General features: G+C 36.1%; 1 long non-coding RNA gene across 1 annotated transcript in view; it reads right to left on the bottom strand.

Annotated features, from left to right (window-relative positions):
* The window catches only part of LOC107129196 (uncharacterized), a 43,433-nt gene extending 27,651 nt beyond the window's left edge, over positions 1–15,782 (bottom strand). Inside the window, exons 1-2 of the long non-coding RNA XR_001489421.4 lie at positions 15,257–15,782; positions 15,020–15,144 (exon numbers count right to left, since the gene is read on the bottom strand). This is a non-coding gene — a long non-coding RNA (uncharacterized lncRNA). The remainder of the gene's footprint in view (positions 1–15,019; positions 15,145–15,256) is intronic.
* Positions 15,783–18,792: the final 3,010 nt, after the last annotated feature.

The raw sequence follows: 18,792 nt of genomic DNA, 5'->3' as shown, positions 1-18,792 counted from the left end.
ACATTCCTAATTTGTCATAGTTTTAAAATCTTATCAAAAGAGAATTTATATTTAATATTTTAGCTTTTTTAACTTTCTATGATTCATCCATATTGCATATAGTTTAGTTTATTTATCTTTCTCCTTTTTAAGATTCATTTGCGTGACTATACTACAGTTTATTCATTCATTCTTCTAGAAGAACATTTGAGTTATGCCCAACACTTCTCTATGACTTTTCTCATACATTGTGTTGTGTACAAGGCTTTCTCTTGGGTAGATACGGAATTCCTATGTGGTAGGATGTGTGGATATCCAGCCCTACACAGTGACATTAACCTGTTTTCTAGAAAGTCTCTATCATATACAAACCTAACAGCAGTGAATAATAGGTCCTCCCCATCCTTCATAAGGAGACACTTTCCAGCTTTGCTAGTCAAATGAATGTGAAATTGGGTCACATTGTGGGTTTGATTTGCATTTTCTTTATCAACAATCATGTTGATTTTTTTCAGACATCTATTAGAAATTAATACTTTCTCTTCTGTGTGTTGAATACCAATGGTTTTTTTGTGTGTGGTTTGTACTTTCTCTAGTGATGTTCAGAATTTTTTAAATTTGTTTTCAATACTGACTTTTCATCAGTTATGTGTTTGTTGAGAACATCTTCTCCTAGTTTTTAAAGTGTCTTTTCATGTTTTTTAATTTTAAAAAATCTTATTTTGAGGCAGGGTCTCACTACGTTGCCCAGGCTGGCCTGGAACTCCTGGGCTCAAGCGTTCCTCCCACTTCAGTCCCCACTGTAGCTGGGATTACAGGCAGGTAATGCCATGCGCAGCAGTCTTCATGTTTGGGGAGTGGTTCATGAAAGTTTTCATTTTCAGTACAGTCAATTTTATTAAGTATTATATAGCCTATATTTAAGTATTTTGTTTAAAATGACTTTTGCTATGTAAGGACTAAACTATTTATCCATATTTTCTTGTGAAACTTTTACAGTTTTACTTCTTTTCTTAACTTTTAATTCTGAAATGACTATAAATTCACAGGAAATTGCAAACTTTATAAATAAGTCCCCTCACCCAGTACCCCTCATCCAATTTCTCCCAATGTTTACATCTTCCATAGCTCTGGTACAATATCAAAACCAGGAAATTGGAATTGGTATAGCATAAATATGTTGTTCTGTGTCATTTTATGACATGTGTAAGTTCATATAACCCCACAGCATTCAAGGTGCAGGCTGGCCCACCACCAGCAAGATCTCTGTGCCACCTCTTTATGGCCATACCCGTCATGTCTCACCCATCTCCTTCCCCACCTAAGCATCCCTAATTTCTGGCAAATGTCAATTTATTCTTCACGTTTCTTATCCTGTCACTTTAAGAATGTTATATAAATGCAGTCATACAATGTATGATATTTTAAGATCAACCTTTTTTATTCAGCATAGTACCCTTTAGTTCCATCCTACTTGTATGTATCAATAATTAGTTGCTTTTTATTTCAAAATAGTACGTTATGCTACTAATGTACACAGTTTCTTTAACTATTCATCTGTTGTAGGATGTATTGGTTGTTTTCAGGTTTGAGCTATCACAAATACAGCTGCAATGAACATTCATGGACAGGTTTTTGTATGGACATAAGATTTCATTTCTCTAGGATAAATGCACTAGAATTTGAATGCTAGGTTCAATGAACGGTAAGGGCATACACAAGTTGGGTTTTTGTTTTGTTTTTGTTTTTGTTTTTTTGAGACCGAGTCCCTCCGTCACCAGGCTGGAGTGCAGTGGTGCAATCTTGGCTCACTGCAACCTCCGACTCCCTGGTCCAAGCGATTCTCCTGCCTCAGCCTCCCAAGTAACTGGGATTAGAGGCACGCGCCACTACACCCAGCTAATTTTTATATTTTTAGGAGAGATGGGTTTCACCACGCTGACCAGGATGGTCTCAATCTCCTGAACTAGTGATCCACCCGCCTCAACCTTCCAGAGTGCTGGGATTACAGGCATGAGCCACTGCGCCCGGCCTATACATGTTTTAAAGAAATGGCTGTAGGATTTTAAACTTGCACCAAAAATATGCTATAGGACCCAGTTTCTAACACATCCTCACCAGTGCTTGGTAACAGTCTGCTGGTATCAACATTTTAGCACTTGTAGTGAGGTTTGGAACACTTACCATTATGATCCTTTACCCTGCCCCAATTATAATTAACTGAAACATTTCCTCTACGTGCATTGAGGACCACATCAAACTGTGGTAAGATGCTTGCTTTAGCTGTCAAAAATAATTTTGAAAACTCAAAAGGAGAGAAAAAGTCTATTATTGACCCTCTTGCTCTTTCTTACATGCTTTCATCTGCTCTAATGTCCCAAGAGTCCTTTTATTAAATCATTTTCTTTCTGTTTAGAGAACTTCATTTAGCGATTGCTTTAGGGCAGGTCTGTTGGCAACAAAGTCTCTTAGATTTTCTCATCAGAGAATGTCTTGATTTCCTCTTTATTCCTAAAGAGTATTTTCATTGGGTATAAATTGACAATTCTCTTCCTTCAGCAACTGAAAAATACTGTCATTTTTTTCCTGACTTCCTTGATTTATGATTTTTTTAAAAATCTGCTTTCATTTGAGTTATGTTTCGCCTGTCATTTCTCACTGATTTTCAAAATTTTTTTTGTCTTTAATTTTCAGAAATTTAGTTATGATGGGTCTTGGAGAGGATTTCCTTAGGGTTATCCTGTTTGAGGTTCACTAGGATTATTGAATCTGTAAGTATATGTCCTTTTGCCAAATTTCAGAAATGTTTCACTGTTACTTTTTCAGTACTTTTTCTAAACATCCTCTTTGTTCTCTCTTTCCAGGGCTCTGATGACACAAATGCCATGTCTTTTATTAGAGTGAGTTCACCAGTTCCTGGGGGTTGGCTCAGTGATTTCAGTGTCTTTTCTCTCTGTTGTTCAGATTGAATAATTTCTTTATTATGCAATCCACTTTCTTATTCACTGAGCAGCTTTCTTAAGTAATTGTATGCCCATGTGGTTTATCTTTGTGTCTCTATTTCTTTAATACTTTTTTGTTTGGGGAGAGTCTTTTTAAGTTTGTTTCAAGACTGTTCGTAATAGCATATTGAAGAATATTTATCACAGTTACTTCAAAATCTTGGTCAGATCATTCTAACATTCTTGTCACTTCATTTTTGCCATATATTAATTGTCTTTTATTCTTCAGCTTGAGATGTTCCTGGTTTTTTATATGACTAGTGATTTTTCTGTTGAAATCTAAACATTTTCTTGTTATGGCATAAGAGTCTGGATCTTACTGAAACCTTTTTGGCTGGCTTTCTGCAACACAGCTGCAGCAGAAGTAGAGGGAATTGCTACCTCATTACGGCCAGGTGGAGCTCCATTGACACCTGAGCCAAGCAAGGGGCTCCCTCTTATTGCTGGGAAGGGTTGGAAGTTTCTGCTCCCCATATGGTCTTCACTGAAATACAGTAGGAATGGTCTGCTTACCAGTGGGCGAACGTGTAAGTCCTGAGCCTCTATTCAGCCTCATCCGATACCACCCTGTGAGTAGAGAAGGGTCCCTCAATCCTGATGGGTTGATGGGGAAGCCCAAGCCCCACGTAGCCTCCACCAACACCAAGGAGGAGTGTGACTACTGGCTGGGAGGGTGAAATACTGGCTCCTTATATGGCCTTCTCAGATACCATCCATGGGGAGCAGGTGTTGAAAGTCCCCAGCACAGCCTTTTGAGGGTGAAAGTCTAGGAGCCTCCCAGCCTTTGTTGGTGGAGGAGGGGATGGTGCCATAGTTTTTCCTGTGACGTTCAGTTGCAGTCAAGCAGTTATTGCCTTTCCTGATCCTTTGACTAAAGGGGTCAGGATTTTCTTGAGGTTTTTTGTGTGTGATGGTTGGCATTCTGGGTTCCTGGCTTCTTCAACACCCAATCTGGGACAAATAAGGGGCAAAAAGAGCACCCAGGGAATTCACCAGCAGGCTGTTCTTTGGGGCTTGTGGTTCCCAGCCAGCCAGTCTGTCTCTTTTCTCCATCTTTCAGAGTCATCTTATGCTTGTTTTATATATAATGTCTAGAATTGTGAAGTCTCAATAGAAAAATGGTGCCTACTCCATTTTCCCAGAAGTACAATCTATAACTTTAGATTCAACAACTGAATCCTTATTTTACTAGAGGTAACTTATGTATTGATATATAAGTGAGGTAGAGCTCCAATTTTAATTTTTTTGTGAATAATATATTTTCCAAGTTCATTTATTGAGCTCTTACTCTTTTCTCCACTAATATTTGCAATATCTATCATATTTTGGGACTGTTTTTCCATCATCGGTTTGTCTATTCCTACACCTTTACCAAACCATCTAAATTACTACAAAATACATGATAAGTTCTGGTTTCTGTAAGTTCAAGTCCTCATGTAGTGTTTTCCTTCACAATTGGCCACTGTAACCTTGGTCCTTTATTCTTCTGTACAAATTTTAGAATCATCTTATCAATTTGTTAGAAGAATACTAACTCTAATAGCTTTCTAATCTATATATAAATTTAGAAATAGTTTAAATATATCATCAGCTATCTTACACATGTTATTAGGTTTTTCCTGACTTGATATTTTATGAACCTATTGTGAATGATGACTTCTCTTCATTGTTTTTAATTGTTCACTACAAATATAAAAATCTCTTTTATAGTTGTTTTATATGCAGCCAGTTTGCTCAATACAAGTATTATGTTTGATAATGTTTTGTAATCAGATAATTTAGAGGTTTCTATATAAATGTATATAAAATGCAAGTAACATTCCTTGTTCCTCCTTTCCAATCTCTAAACTTATATGGTTGCACTGACTAGAAGTTCCAACACAATGTTGAATAAAATTTGTCATATTAGGCATCCTTAATGCATTCTGAAATTCAAAGGGAAGTTTTCTAAATTTTCCCCATTTAGAAATACGTGTGCTTTATTTTTTTTATATCCTCTACCTGGTTAAGAAAGTTTCCTTATATTTCTAAATTACTAAGATTTAATTTTGACGAAAATCCTACATTTAATTATTAATTCATGGAGAGTCATATAAAAAAACTTTTTTCCATATATTGAAATTATCATATTGTTTATCTTCGTAAATCTACAAGTGGAATGAATTACATTTATGAATGAATTTTGCAATGAATATTAGACAAAATACAATTTGATCATGAGTATTACCTTTTTACAAAAATTGGTGGAAATATCCATATAGATTTATATAAGTATATGCACACACAAAATTATAAAATACAAGAGAAAAATGATTCTGTGTGACCATTTCTCATAATATTTTTGCCTAGTTTTGATATTAAGATTCCTTGGCCTCAAAGGATTACGTAAGTTTTCCATCTTTTCCAGTTGTTATAAAAATCTGTATAAAACTGATCTCTACCTTGAAAGCTTTGCAGGCCATATGGTCTGATTTATGGAAAGGTGATTGCTTCATATTTAGTTATATAAATATTCAAGTCTTTAATACTTCTCAAATAAATTTTACTTTTTCTTTTCTTCTATTTATTTTAATGCCATTTGTTCTTCTTTTTCCAGTTTTCTAAAATGAAAATTAAGAGCAATGATTTGACATATATTATTTTTGCTTATAAAGGTGCTTAGTGTTACAAATTTTCTATTAAGTACTGCTTTAGCAGCACTCTCCAAATTTTGATATATTGATATTTCATTTGAAATTCATTTGAATTTCATTCATATGTATTATTTAGTGATGTGTTTTTCATCCCAAATACTTAAAGGTTTTCTGGAGATCCTTACTTTTTAGATTTCCAAATTTATTCTATTTTAGTCAGAAAAATATACTTTAAGTGATGAATTATTTCAAAGTTATGTAGACTTATGTCACATCCTGGAATATGGCCTATCTTTGAAAACATGTTATGTGTTTTGGAAAAATGTGTATTACATTGTTTTAGGGTAAAATGTTCTATAAATGTCAAACAGGTCAAGTTGATTGATGGTTAATTGTTAAATTCTCTGTATCCTCACTTATTTTCTGTCTATTTGCTTCTTCCAGTACTGAAAGGGTATATTGAAATATTCAACTATGATTGTGGATATTTCTATTTCTACTTTAATAAATTTTGCCTAGAGTGTTTTGAAGCATTTTTTTGTCAATTTAAACGTGCTGTATTCTCTTGACAAATCCACTCTTTCATCATTAAAAATGGCCTTCTTCGTTCCTGGCAATGTTCTTTGCTGTGAAATCTATTTAGCTGTTTCAGTTTTCTCTTAATTAGTGTTACTTTAACTTGTTTGTATCTTTATATTTCAAGCATGTTTTCTCTATGCAACATATGGATAAGTTTTGCTTCTCACATCTAACCCAACAATCTCCATGTTTTAATTGAGGCTTGCACAATTTACATTCAGTGTAATATTACCAATGGTTAGGCTTAAGTCTACTGTCTCACTATCGTCATTTCTTATCCCCTTTCTTGTTTTGCCTTCTTTAGAGTTAATTGAATGCTTTTATGATTTTATTTTATCTTCTTTACTGGATTATTGGCTAACGATCTTTTTTTATATTTTAGTGGTTTCTTTAAGGTTTATGGTATACATCTTTAACTTACTATAGTCTATCATCATATATTATACCACTTCGTGTATAGTATATAACCTTCCAGCAATATACTATTCTCCATTCCCAACCTGTGTGTTTTTAATGTCAAACATTTTATTTTTACAATGTGATGAATCCCTCACTAAATTGCTACTATTTCTGTTTAGACAATTATATTTTTAATTATTTCTTTTTAATTGACAAATAATAATTATGTATATTTATGGAATACAATGTGATACTTTGATCTATGTATACACTGTAGAAAGATTCACTCAAGCTAATTGACATACTCGTCACCTCACCAAAGTCATTTTTTGGGGTGAGAGTGTTAAAAATTAATTCTTTTAGCTACTTTGAAATACAAAATATATTATTATTAATTGGGGTCACCATGTAACACAATAGATCACTAAAACTTATTCTTCCAGTTTAACTGAGCTTGTACCCTTTGATTAACATCTTCCCTTTCCTCATCCCTCCTCCCCGTCTAGTGTCTGCTAACCATCCTTCTGTTCTCTTTCTCTCAGATAAACTTTTTTAGATTCCGCATGTAAGTGAGATCATATTTGTCTTTTTGTGCCTGTCTTATTTCACTTAGGATAATGTTCTTCACTTTCATCAATGTTGCTGTGAACGGCAGAATCTCCTCCTTTTTTAACACTATAGAGTATTCCATTGGGTATAAATGTCACATTTTCTTTGTACATCCATTCATTAATGAACACTTAGGTCGCTTTTATATCTTGGCTATTGTGAGTAATGCTGAAATGAACATGGGCATGCAGGTATCTCTTGGACACACCAATTTCAATTCCTTTGCTTATATCTTATACACTGAACAAATTATCTGAAAAAAATTAAGATACCTATCTCACTTATGATAGCATCAAAGAATAACATAAAATATTTAGGAGTAAACTTAAGAAGATGCTTTTACTGTACAATAAAAATTATAAAACATTGATGAAAGAATTGAAGACACAAATACATGAAAACATATTCCATGTTCATGGGTTGAAAACATTAATATTGTTAAAATGTCCATACTGTCCCCAGCAAGCTACAGATTCAACACAATTCCTATCAAAATTTCAATGTTATTTTTACAGAAATAAAAACTATTCTAAAATTTATGTGGAACTCAAATAGCCAAAGCAATCTTGAACAAAAACAATAAAACTGGAGGCATCACACTCCCTGATTTCAAAATATAAAGCTATTGTAATCAAAACAGCATAGTACTGCATAAAAACAGACACATCAACCAACAGAATAGAATAGAAAGACCAGAAGTATTTACAACCAGTTGATTTTTTACAAGGGTACCAAGAGCACACAATGGAGAAAGAACGGTGTTTTAACAAATTGTGTTGGGAAAACTGAGTATTCACATGTAGAACAACAAAATTGGACTCCTACCTCACACCATATACAAAAATCAACTCAAAATGGATAAAAGATTTAAACATAAGATGTGAAACTCTAAAACTACTTGAAGAAAACATAGGGGGATATCTCCACAACAATGGTATTGGCAATAATTTCTTGGAAAGGACTGCAAAAAGGACAGACAACAAAAGCCAAAATAGAGAAATCAGATTGCATAAAACTAAAAAGTTTTTCCACAGCAAAAGAAACAACAGATTGAAGAGACAACCCATGTACTAGGAGAAAATATTTGTAAATCATACATCTAACAAGGGACTAATATTCAAAATATATGAGAAACTCAAACAACTCAATAGCAAGAAAATAAAACACCTTTCTAAAAAACAAAGGATCTAAACAGACTCCTCTCTTTTTTTTTTTTTTTTTAAGACAGAATCTTGCTCTGTTGCCCAAGCTGGAGTGCAGTGGCGCGATCTCGGCTCACTGCAACAGACTCCTCTCAAAAGAAGAGATACAAATGGCCAAAAGACTTATGAAAGAAGCTCAACATCTCTAATCACCAGGGAAATGCAAATTAAAACCACAGTGAAAAATCACCCCATAGAATGGCTAATATAAAAAAGATGAAAGATAACAAGCAGTGGTGAGGATGTGGAGAAAAGGGAACCTTGCACACTATTTGTGGAAATACAAATTAGTACAGCCATTTTGGAAAATAGTATCAAGGTACCTCAAAAAAATAGAATTCTATAAATAGAATTACTACATAATCCAGCAATTTTACTTCTGGAAAACTGTCAATTATATTTCAAAGAGACTTAAGTAATAAGTGGAAAATTTTATGTATTTATTCATGTAATTCCAATTTCAATAGTTTTTTTGTTAATTTTATAGATCCATATTTCCATCTGGTAGAATATTCTTCCTGCCTGAAGGATTTTCTTTAACATTTCTTATATGTCTGCTGGTAACAGATACTTTCTGCTTTTGTATGTCTGAAAAAGTCTTTATTTAGCTTCATTTTTGACATATTTTCAACAAGTATAGAATTCTCACTTGGCATGTTGGACTTCTGTTGTTGCTGTACTTTAAAAAATGTTCTCATGCTGTTTTCTTACTTACATGGTTTCCAATAAGAAATCTGCTGTCATCCTTATCACTGCTGGTCTGAACATAATGCACCTTTTTTCAAGCTGTTTTTCCTAGTTGTTATTAGCAGCTAGTGTGTCTTATTTTTCCTTCACCACTGGTTTTGAGCAAACTGGTTATGATATACTTTAGTTTTGTTTTCTTCATTTTTCTTATACTTAAATTTATTTAGCTTCTTAAATGTGTGGATTTGTAGTTTCTATCAAACTTGGAAAATTTTTGACTATTCAATATTTTTAAGCTCCTCCCCTCTGTCCTCTCAGGCACTTCAATCACACATATATGTGGCTACTTGCAGTTGTCCCACAGTTCTCTGAGGCTCTGTTTATTTCCTCTCTACCCGTCATATTTTCTTACTTATTTGCATGCCTTGTAATTTTTATTAAATTTCATACACTGTGAATTTTGCTTTGTTGGGAGCTGGATATTTCTGTATTCCTATAAATATTCTTGAGTTTTGAGCAGTTAAATCTTGTGGAAACAATTTGAAACTCTGGGGTTTAATATTCTTTAGTTGTGACCAGAATAGTGCCCAATCTAGGGCTAAATATTTCCCTCTATTGAGGCACAGCCTTCTTGTGTACTCTACCTAATTCTTAATGAATCTCATGCCTTTCCAGGCTGTCTGATGGAATTAATATCTTTGCAGCCAAGTGCGAGTATTGGGTACTGTTGCTTTTCATCCTTCCAGATGCTTCTTTCCTTGGCGTTGGGTAGTTTTCTGCAATCAGGGATTTTGTGAACACATTGTATACCATCTGCAAGTTGCCAGAGTTCTTTCTGTGTGCCCTTTCTTCTCTCAAGCACCAAGTTGAGCAAATTCTAGCCACTTTGTTACCACTGACTCTCAGCTTCATCTCTTCAACTCAGAACTCCACTAGGCTGTCTGGGTTCCCTCTTCCTGCCCCTGATCCTGGAAACCCTCTCAAGGCGGTAAGCTAGAGAAATTATAGGGCTCACCTTGTTCTATTCCTGTCTCTCAGAGATGATGGTCATTTAGTGCCTGATATTCAGTGTCTTAAAACACATTGTTTTATATGTTTTGCTAATTTGTTTTGTTTCAGGCAAGAGGCAAACATACACTCCATTACTTTCCCCTGCCCCAAAACAAAATTCAGTACATCCTCACTACATTTTTGATCTTGGATTTTTAATACGACTTAAAATATGTATTTAATGCATTTTGTTTGTTGTCCTTTGAAAGAAAGTTATTTCCCAAAAATGTGATTGATTCTATCCACTATGTCAAATAATTGCTTTAAGTTCTATGTGTAAAAGGTTAAAGAATCTCATTGGATTCGAACAAATCCCATGGCAGAATACATTTTATTAGATATATATTCTACTAGATGCCATTTCAAATATATACACAAGATATATATTACTAAATATAAGAGAAAGATATATGTATGAAACAAAATGACATGGAAAACATAAAATATAACAGAGATGCAGAAAAAGAAAATTAAGGAGATGATAAGCAGTGATCATGATAAGACAGGAAGAAATTTAAGGAAAGATTGCTTAATAGCATGAAGAACAATATCTTGTTTTGATAAAAGTATGACACAGATATACCAGTCATGAACGAGGTGCTGGGAATGAGAAGAAACAAAAATCTTGTTGAGCATCAGGAAAGCTCTAAAATTAAGAATCTGACAAAGAGAAAGGAGGCTGTCATTACTAGTCATAATGAGTCCAAATCAATCATGATGCATTGCCTGGGGGCTGGGCGCGTTCCTGTCTCTCACAGAATCAAGGTTCTTTAGCAAAGAATAGTGAGAAAATTAGAAAGGCAACCAACAGTGCCACAGGAGCAGAGCCCTCAGAGTCCAAAGTGCATGGTGGATAATGATAAGGGGGACTCCCCTCACCCTCTGAAACACTGTCTGAGGTAGTGTTGTCACAAAAATATTCTTTTTGCCTCAAATGCACTACACATTTTTTAAATTCAAGTGTTCTTATTACAGATTTTTCTCATGTTGCTCCACCCTGCACTCCACAGCACTCAGAGTCATCAAATGTCATACAGCTCGTCTGGCAGATAGTCCTGCACTCATAATCATCTCTCCAAAGACCAGCACTACTTTCTGCAGAGCTGTGCTCATTTTGAAGCTTCTTTTTCCTTCCAGAAACTTCTAAGTCCCTCACATAGTTACTTCTAATCTACTAAGTGGATGTCAAGCTTAATGGAGTTTAAAGAGCATCAATTTTAGATTTAGCAAACTGGGTTTGAACCTTGCTTACATAATCTCCCAGCTGGTGAACTGGCACACATAACCTGTTTTCTCACATAAAACTAAGATATAAGATCCATCCTTTAGAAATGCCTGATACACAGGGGGAAAAATGGATAAGTGTTGGCCATGATTGTTAGAAAAATATCCACTTCACTCTAGTGCATGGGTTCTATGCGCAATATGCATTGTGCATCTTAGCTTTTATGATTTGTTTCAGAACATATTCAAATTAGATGTTCTTTGAAGTATATGTATTTTGCCACAGAATGGGAGTGGAGAAAGCAAATAAAATTTGGAATGACATGAACAGAAAAATTTGTCAAGAAGTATTTCAAAAAAATTGAATCGTAATGTATTTATGAAAATTTCAGTCAAAATAGCCAGTGGTAAGAATTAGAGTTGAAAGCACCTACCCATTACACACAGGAGTAGAATGCTCACTTAAGGAGACAATGCAAAGCCAAATGAAATAAATAAATGCAAGTTATCACAGTCCCTAGGGTTTTAAAAAATCCTTCTTTTTTTCCAAATTAAATCCTGTTTATGTCCTTGGGAATGAGTCAAACACACAATGCTGAGACAAGTAAAAAGAATTCAGTGTTTATTTCCCACTGGTATGTGTTGAGTCATTACCAGTGGTAAATAACTCTTTCACATGAATTATCCATAAAAGATCGAGGAAAATTAAGTACTGACAAGGTTTCAATTACCAATCATTAAATCAAGAAAAATTTTCTATTATTCCATTTCTTCTTAATTAACTCTATCATATCTGACTTAATGGTTCTCAACTTTGTGCCTTCAAGATAACAAATAAGGGGTTACTCTGTGCTCCTGATGAAGTTAAATGTTATTCTGTGTATCCCAGTATTTTGTTCCTCCTGATTTCTGAGATGTTAGATTTAGAATTCCTAAATGTCTGATGTTAGAATTATTACTCCCATATTACAGATAATAAACTGAAGCTCTCCAATCTCAGCAGCATCACGGGACATATAGCTAATACATAGAGGGCTGGCATCTGTATCCAGGTGTGCTTAATTACTCCACCTCACTATTCACAGGGTAGTGGTTCCATTTATTATGAACAAAACACGAGTCTATTTTTTCTTACACTAGATGCTATGGGTTAAATTGTGCTCCTCACCAAAAAAATGCATACATTAAATTTATAACCACCAGTACCTCAGACTATGTTCTTATTTGGATACAGGGTCTTCGAAGAGGTAATCAAGTTAAATAAGATCATTAGGCTTCACCTTAATCCAATATGACTAGCACGTTTATTAAAATAAGAGATTTAGACACATATACACAGAAAGAAGATGTGAAAAGAACGAGAAGATAGCCATCTACAAACCAAGGACAGAGGCTTTACAAGGAACCAGCCCTGCCAGCACCTTGATCTTGGAGATTTCAGCCTCCAAAACTGAAAGAGAATAAATTTCTGTTGCTGCAGTCACCCAGGCCGTGGTACTTTGTTAAGTACCTAGCAAGCTAATGTATTTCCATCATATTTATGACAAGCTTATACACTTCCATTGCATTTACTACAGCATCTTGATATGCATTTATTGAAGTCATTGATTTAAACGACACTGCATGCCACAGGGACCAGGAGAGCCCCAGATCTCACCACTAGAGACTCAGTCACTAGACTGATGTGGGTGTCACAAAGAGATGTGCTCTGAAAATGGCTCATTTCTCATCCTTGCTCTGCCATCTCAGCTGGCTCCTTTCTGCGTTTGTGTATGCCTGGTATATCCCCAACCACAGTCTACCCTCTGTGAGGGAATATAACATGTATGTGTCATTCTCTCTCACTACAGAGTGGTTACTTAAAGGTAAAAGGCCCAAGATTAATTTATCTCTAAATCTCAGGCAGATATTCGTCCTGAGCACATCAGTTACTAGAGACACACTGCATTGAATTAAGTTAATATTCATGGTATGTTAAAGCTGAAATAATACTTAAAGGTCTTCTAGTTTTTGGAGAGCAAAACTGGGTCCAAGTGGACTGAAATGGTATATTTCTTCAGCAATTGGCCAAAAGAAATCTGACCCTCAGAATATCTGCTTCCAATTACCTCTTACTCTCTATATGCATCTCTCTCAAACTTAGCATACTATTTTGCATTTAGGTTTAGTTGACTTGTTCTTACAAATTTGTTGGTTTTTACATTTGTTTATGGATGATAAACTTCTCCCTTTTCCCCTTTGTCTGTTTCTGTGAGTTATTTTTAAACCTGGATTGTAGTAAGGGAAATTCCTTGGAAAATAATTCTTAGGAAAACTGGCTCTGATTACTTTCTATTGAGAATTCTATTGACCAGAGCAATCCCCATGGCTGTGCTCAAAGATGCATTGTATACCAAAAGACATTCCATTCCACATGGTCACATTAAGGAACATTGGTTTTGTCATTCTCTGTCATTTTCCTTCCGTTTTCATGTTACTCAATGATGTTCTTTGCTTTCCCCCACAGGAACAGCTAACAAATATCATGAGATAGTTTTACTTAAGAAAGTAGTTTGCAATTCCAGGAATTACCAAATGTCTGAATCAGCATATTAAATACACTCAGACCACATTCTCTGAGTACCAGTATTTTTTTTTTTTGGTCCCCAGTTGACTGCCTTAGGTCAAGAAGGGTTGAATTGAATTAGAAGAAGTAGGAAAAGGAGGAAAAAGGAAATGGTATTTTAAGTAGAGGGGAGGACATGAGCAATGGGATGGGGTGACAAAGTTGCACACAAGTGAAGGAGCAACACAGGAGGGGTGGGGAGGCGGGGTACCAGCAGGAAGAGCTCTGACGGAGGGCCCAGCTAGAGTTTATGCTATATATTACAGGTAACTGGGAACCAGAAAAGTGTGTGGGAAGAGTGACATGATTGGGCCTTGTGTGGGAAATATATTGGAGCAATTGCACTTCTCGTTTGAGGAGGGAGTACAGGGTAGGCAGAAAGATGAAACCAAAGGCTTTAGTAGTAATCCAGATGAAAACAGATAATGGTTAGAAATCGGGCTTCGTAATGAGCAAAGAAGCAGATAAAACCAGGACCATATCAGAATTAAAATGAACCAGAGTCAGTGAAAAGATGGGATTGTAAGAGAGATGGCTGTGGGATGTTTTCATCCCACAGAAGGGATGCCTCAGGGTGGGGGTGCCACTGGCTGAGATACTGACTGCGAGCAAAGCAATACATTTTAGGGAGGGTGACAGATCTATTCTGAGCTCTGGTGGAATGTCCTGGTAGAAATGTCATGCAGGCAGATGAAAGTTTTCACATGGTGTCACAAGAAAGCTTGGGTCACAGGTGTATACTTGTCACTTATGAGATGAAGATGTGAAGTCAAGGGAGAGGCTGAGCTAACCTGGAGAGATACACAATGTGGAAAGGGAAGAAGCTAGAGTCCGAAATCTAAGGACAGTGCCACTTAAAAGGTATGTTGAAAGGAAAGACGGGGAAAAGGGAAGAGGAGAAGAACTGAAAAAAACAAAACCAGAGTTTTATACACCAAAGTAAAGAGAGTTTCATGAAGAAAAGTACGATCAGAATTGTAAGTTGATATGGGAAAGTTGAATACGAGAAAGAATGAAAAGAAGCGGAATAATCAGAAAATCATTAGTTACCTCTGAGGAAGCATTTCCAGTCCCATGGTTATGTGATAAGGTATAGAGATCGGCCTCAGTTTTGTTGAGAATCCAGGAGGAAATCAGCAGAGGCAGCATATGTAGGGAATTCTTTCAGAAGTTTTCTATAAATTGATATAAAAGCAAATTGCAACAAAACGCATTCAATGTAGGGAGACCAAAGCAAATATAGAGGCCACCATATAAAGGAGTGAATGGTAGCACCACATGATGTACCTGAGTCAAACTTGGGAGAACTTTCTTCCTCTTCTTCTGTATGCGTTCCTTCAAAAAATCTTCAAAGGTTATTACACTATTAAAGATTTGCTACAATCTTCGGGAGTTCTTCAGCTAATCAATCACATTTTCCTTTGCAAGTCACGTGTCAGAAAATTTACACTTTGTTAACACAAGTAATATTCTTCACTGGAGGATAACTTAATCCAGCTTCTCTCACTTGCCCCTTTGCCATCCTCAGATATATCTAATCATGAGTCACTTTTTGCTCAACTGGTACTCCTGATAGGTTCAAGAGATTTTTCTACATAAAGTGGCTCTATGTTTTGAGATCCTGTGGCCAAATCTGCCTTTTCCTTATCCATGACCAGCTCTAAATAGGAGTACCTGGTGTCTGTAGCAGGGTCCCGGGGGCGGGGGGTGTTGGCAGCCAGTGAGGACAAAGCTGGCAAGGGCTAGCAGTAACCAGCCAACGGGTCCTACCATCTGAGTTCCTATGACAAGTTCCCCACCTACACGATGAGGTGTTTTAGAGCTGTGGTCAAACGTTTTATATAAACAAGAGCTGAGACCACAAACTATTAAGTGCAACATGTCAGTTAATAATTATTTAGTGTCCAGTGCCAAGAAAGTGCTTCTCACACAGAGTGTCCTTGAAAAGAGAACCATGATATTTACAATGCCAAGAGGACTTGTGAAGCAAGGCTATGTGCCAAGCAAGTACGCATGTGCAGATTGGGCTAGGCCAAGTTTGGCTCCATTTAGAATAAAAGCTTTGTCTTTCTCTGCTTCTACTATATGCAACAACTATTTTATTTGGTTGTTTTATTAGCAAGTAAGCAGAGCTGCAGAAAAGATTAATGCCATTTGTATGACTTTTCTTTATTGCAGTTATTAAGAACAATTCTTTCCTTATCTTTAGTGGTATTTCTATTTTTATGTTACATATTTTTTTAATTTTGAAACTACAGAAAATATTACCTGTAGCATAATGAATACATTAAGATTACTTAAAATCCCATTATTGGAGAAAAGCACTTTTAACATTATGTTCCAGTATTAATACATAGGAAAAAGATATAAAAATACCAACCAAAAAGATTTCCATAGAAATTATTTAGTGGCTACACAGCATTTCATTGTTTGGATGTGTCATATTTTATTTTAAAAATCCTCTGTTGCTGGATATTTATGCTGAATTCAACTTATTACTATTTTTAACAACACTGAGAAAACTTTTACGTATATATATTCATATATGGCACAAAATTTCCTTGACATACTTTTGATAAACGGGATTGTTCAAATGGATTAGCAATATTTCAAATCAGATAATAAATGGTGTTTGTAAAGCACTTACTGATAAGATACAATTCCTAAAGTGTATTTTCAAACTCAAAGTAGACATATATTTAACTACCCTCCACCTATGAAACAAAACAGAAAACAGAGTGGAAAATCGTGCTAAGATTAAACATATTTCTCATTTATTGCCTGACCTAATTTGGTCAGTCACCTCTAGTTACCTTTAACAGTTTGAAGTCTGCGAGAAAGGCCTTTGACTCATGCTTCTTTCTTTAATGAAATGATTTCTTCCCTTTTTAAATTGTAAGCCTTGTTTGATGATAGAGCAAAGGTTTTTCTAGAGGAAGACAGCTGCTCACCAGTGTCACTGATCCTGGTTCTATTTTCTAGCATGAGGGGCAATTATCAAAGATAATTCACCACAAACAGTCTATTTTTGTTATTAATCCACTTTCACAGGGTGGGGAAATAAAGATAAACTAAGGACGAATCTATAAATCATTTACATTTTTCTTCTTTATTAGGACAGAAGCCATGACCAAATCATCTTGGAATCCTGCAGAGTTCCTGGTGCTTAATACTAACTCCATTTGGACCTTAACCACTTCATTTGATCATTGCAATAGCCCTGTAATATTGGAAAAGGCAGATATCATTTTTCCCATTTTGCCAATGAAAATGAAAGACTGACAGGGCAGAAATGCAATGAGGCTAGCCAGGCTAAGAAGGGGGGCACATTTTTTTTGTAAGAAAGCAACAGAGAATTCTCTCTGGCTGGGAAAGAAGAGATGTATAAACAAGAACAAGGAAACTGTTGCTTATCAGATCCACAAAGCCCAGAGGATTTAATTCAGGCCAGTGCTACTATTGCAGGTCAGATTACAAGGAAGAGTGTTAAGAGGGAAACATATGTTGAGGTTTTTGCCCTGGCTATTTGTGTAATGTCCACATAAAGATGTGATTAAGCTCTGTACGTGTGACACTACCTCTTACTGTACAATCAGAACTTCAATCAGAGTCATTATGAAGCATCTGTCTTAAGGGTATGACTTTTAAGTCTAGGCGTAATGAGGCTGCAATGATCTATGGCAGGGGTTTCCAACCCCCAGGCCACAGTACTGGTCCATGGCCTGTTAGGAACTGGTCCACAGAACAGGAGGTGAGCAGAGGTGAGTGAGCATTACCGCCAGAGCTCCGCCTCCTGTCAGATCAGCACCGGCATCAGATTCTCATAGGAGCACAAACCCTATTGTGAACTGCAGGATCTAGACTGAGCCCTCCTTATGAGAATCTAACTAATGCCTGATGATCTGAGGTGGAACAGTTTCATCCCGAAACCAACCCCCTATCCCTGGTGCCAAGAAGTTTGGGGACCGCTTCTCTGTCGTGTCAGCCATCATACACCTGGTGTGGTGGGCAGTATGGTGGACTTGGGGGGACAGAAACCAAACCTGAGAAGTTCATGTTTATTTCAGTTATTTAAAATTACACATCTTATATATAGCTTCCTCTTCTTTCTCTTTCTCTGACTTTTTTATTTTTTGTCTCTCATTCATCTTTCTCACTCTTATTCAGAGAGAAATTAAAGGGGCAATAACTTCAAACACATAGACTGTGACCAGTTGACAAATATGGGTGCTATGGGGGCTGGACTCAAGTTTATGTTATTTCCTCCATGTTTTCCCATCCACTCTATCACTAAAATAGACTTCCATGGACACACGGGGCCCACATGAGCATCCACACCACCTTCCCCGAGAGCGCCATAGGACCCTTCTCCTGGGCCTCTCTTCCATTGCTGTCTGCAGTCCAGGGGCAAGCACCACCAGTCAAGAGGCTGATGACTTACCTAAAACCACACAGGTAATGGCTAATTATTGTGCAACGCAGATGTGTAACAAACAACTAAATTACCCTAGCAGCATACAACAACAAGCACTTCATTTCACTAGCCACCTGTGGGCCAGGAGGGCAGTTACGGTCTCAACTGAGCAGTTCTACTGGTCTGAACTGGGATCATGGGGTTCACTTAGGTGTTGCAAGGCTTTTTAAATAACAAAATGGAATTCCAAATAAAATTGTATTCATGGAAAATATTGTACTTACTCCAAATTGATGCACACATGTTTTGGCAATAAGGAAAGACTTTACATTTGTTGTTTATGATAAAATTAAGAATATTATTTATTTTTTAAAGATGCATAAACCCATCACCCTTCTGCAATTATTTC

This window comes from Macaca fascicularis, chromosome 3, assembly GCF_037993035.2.
Source record: "Macaca fascicularis isolate 582-1 chromosome 3, T2T-MFA8v1.1".
NCBI classification, from domain to species: Eukaryota; Metazoa; Chordata; class Mammalia; order Primates; family Cercopithecidae; genus Macaca; species Macaca fascicularis.
The sequence above is the reverse complement of the archived record's forward strand: the minus strand, read 5'-3'. Positions and strand labels throughout refer to the sequence as shown.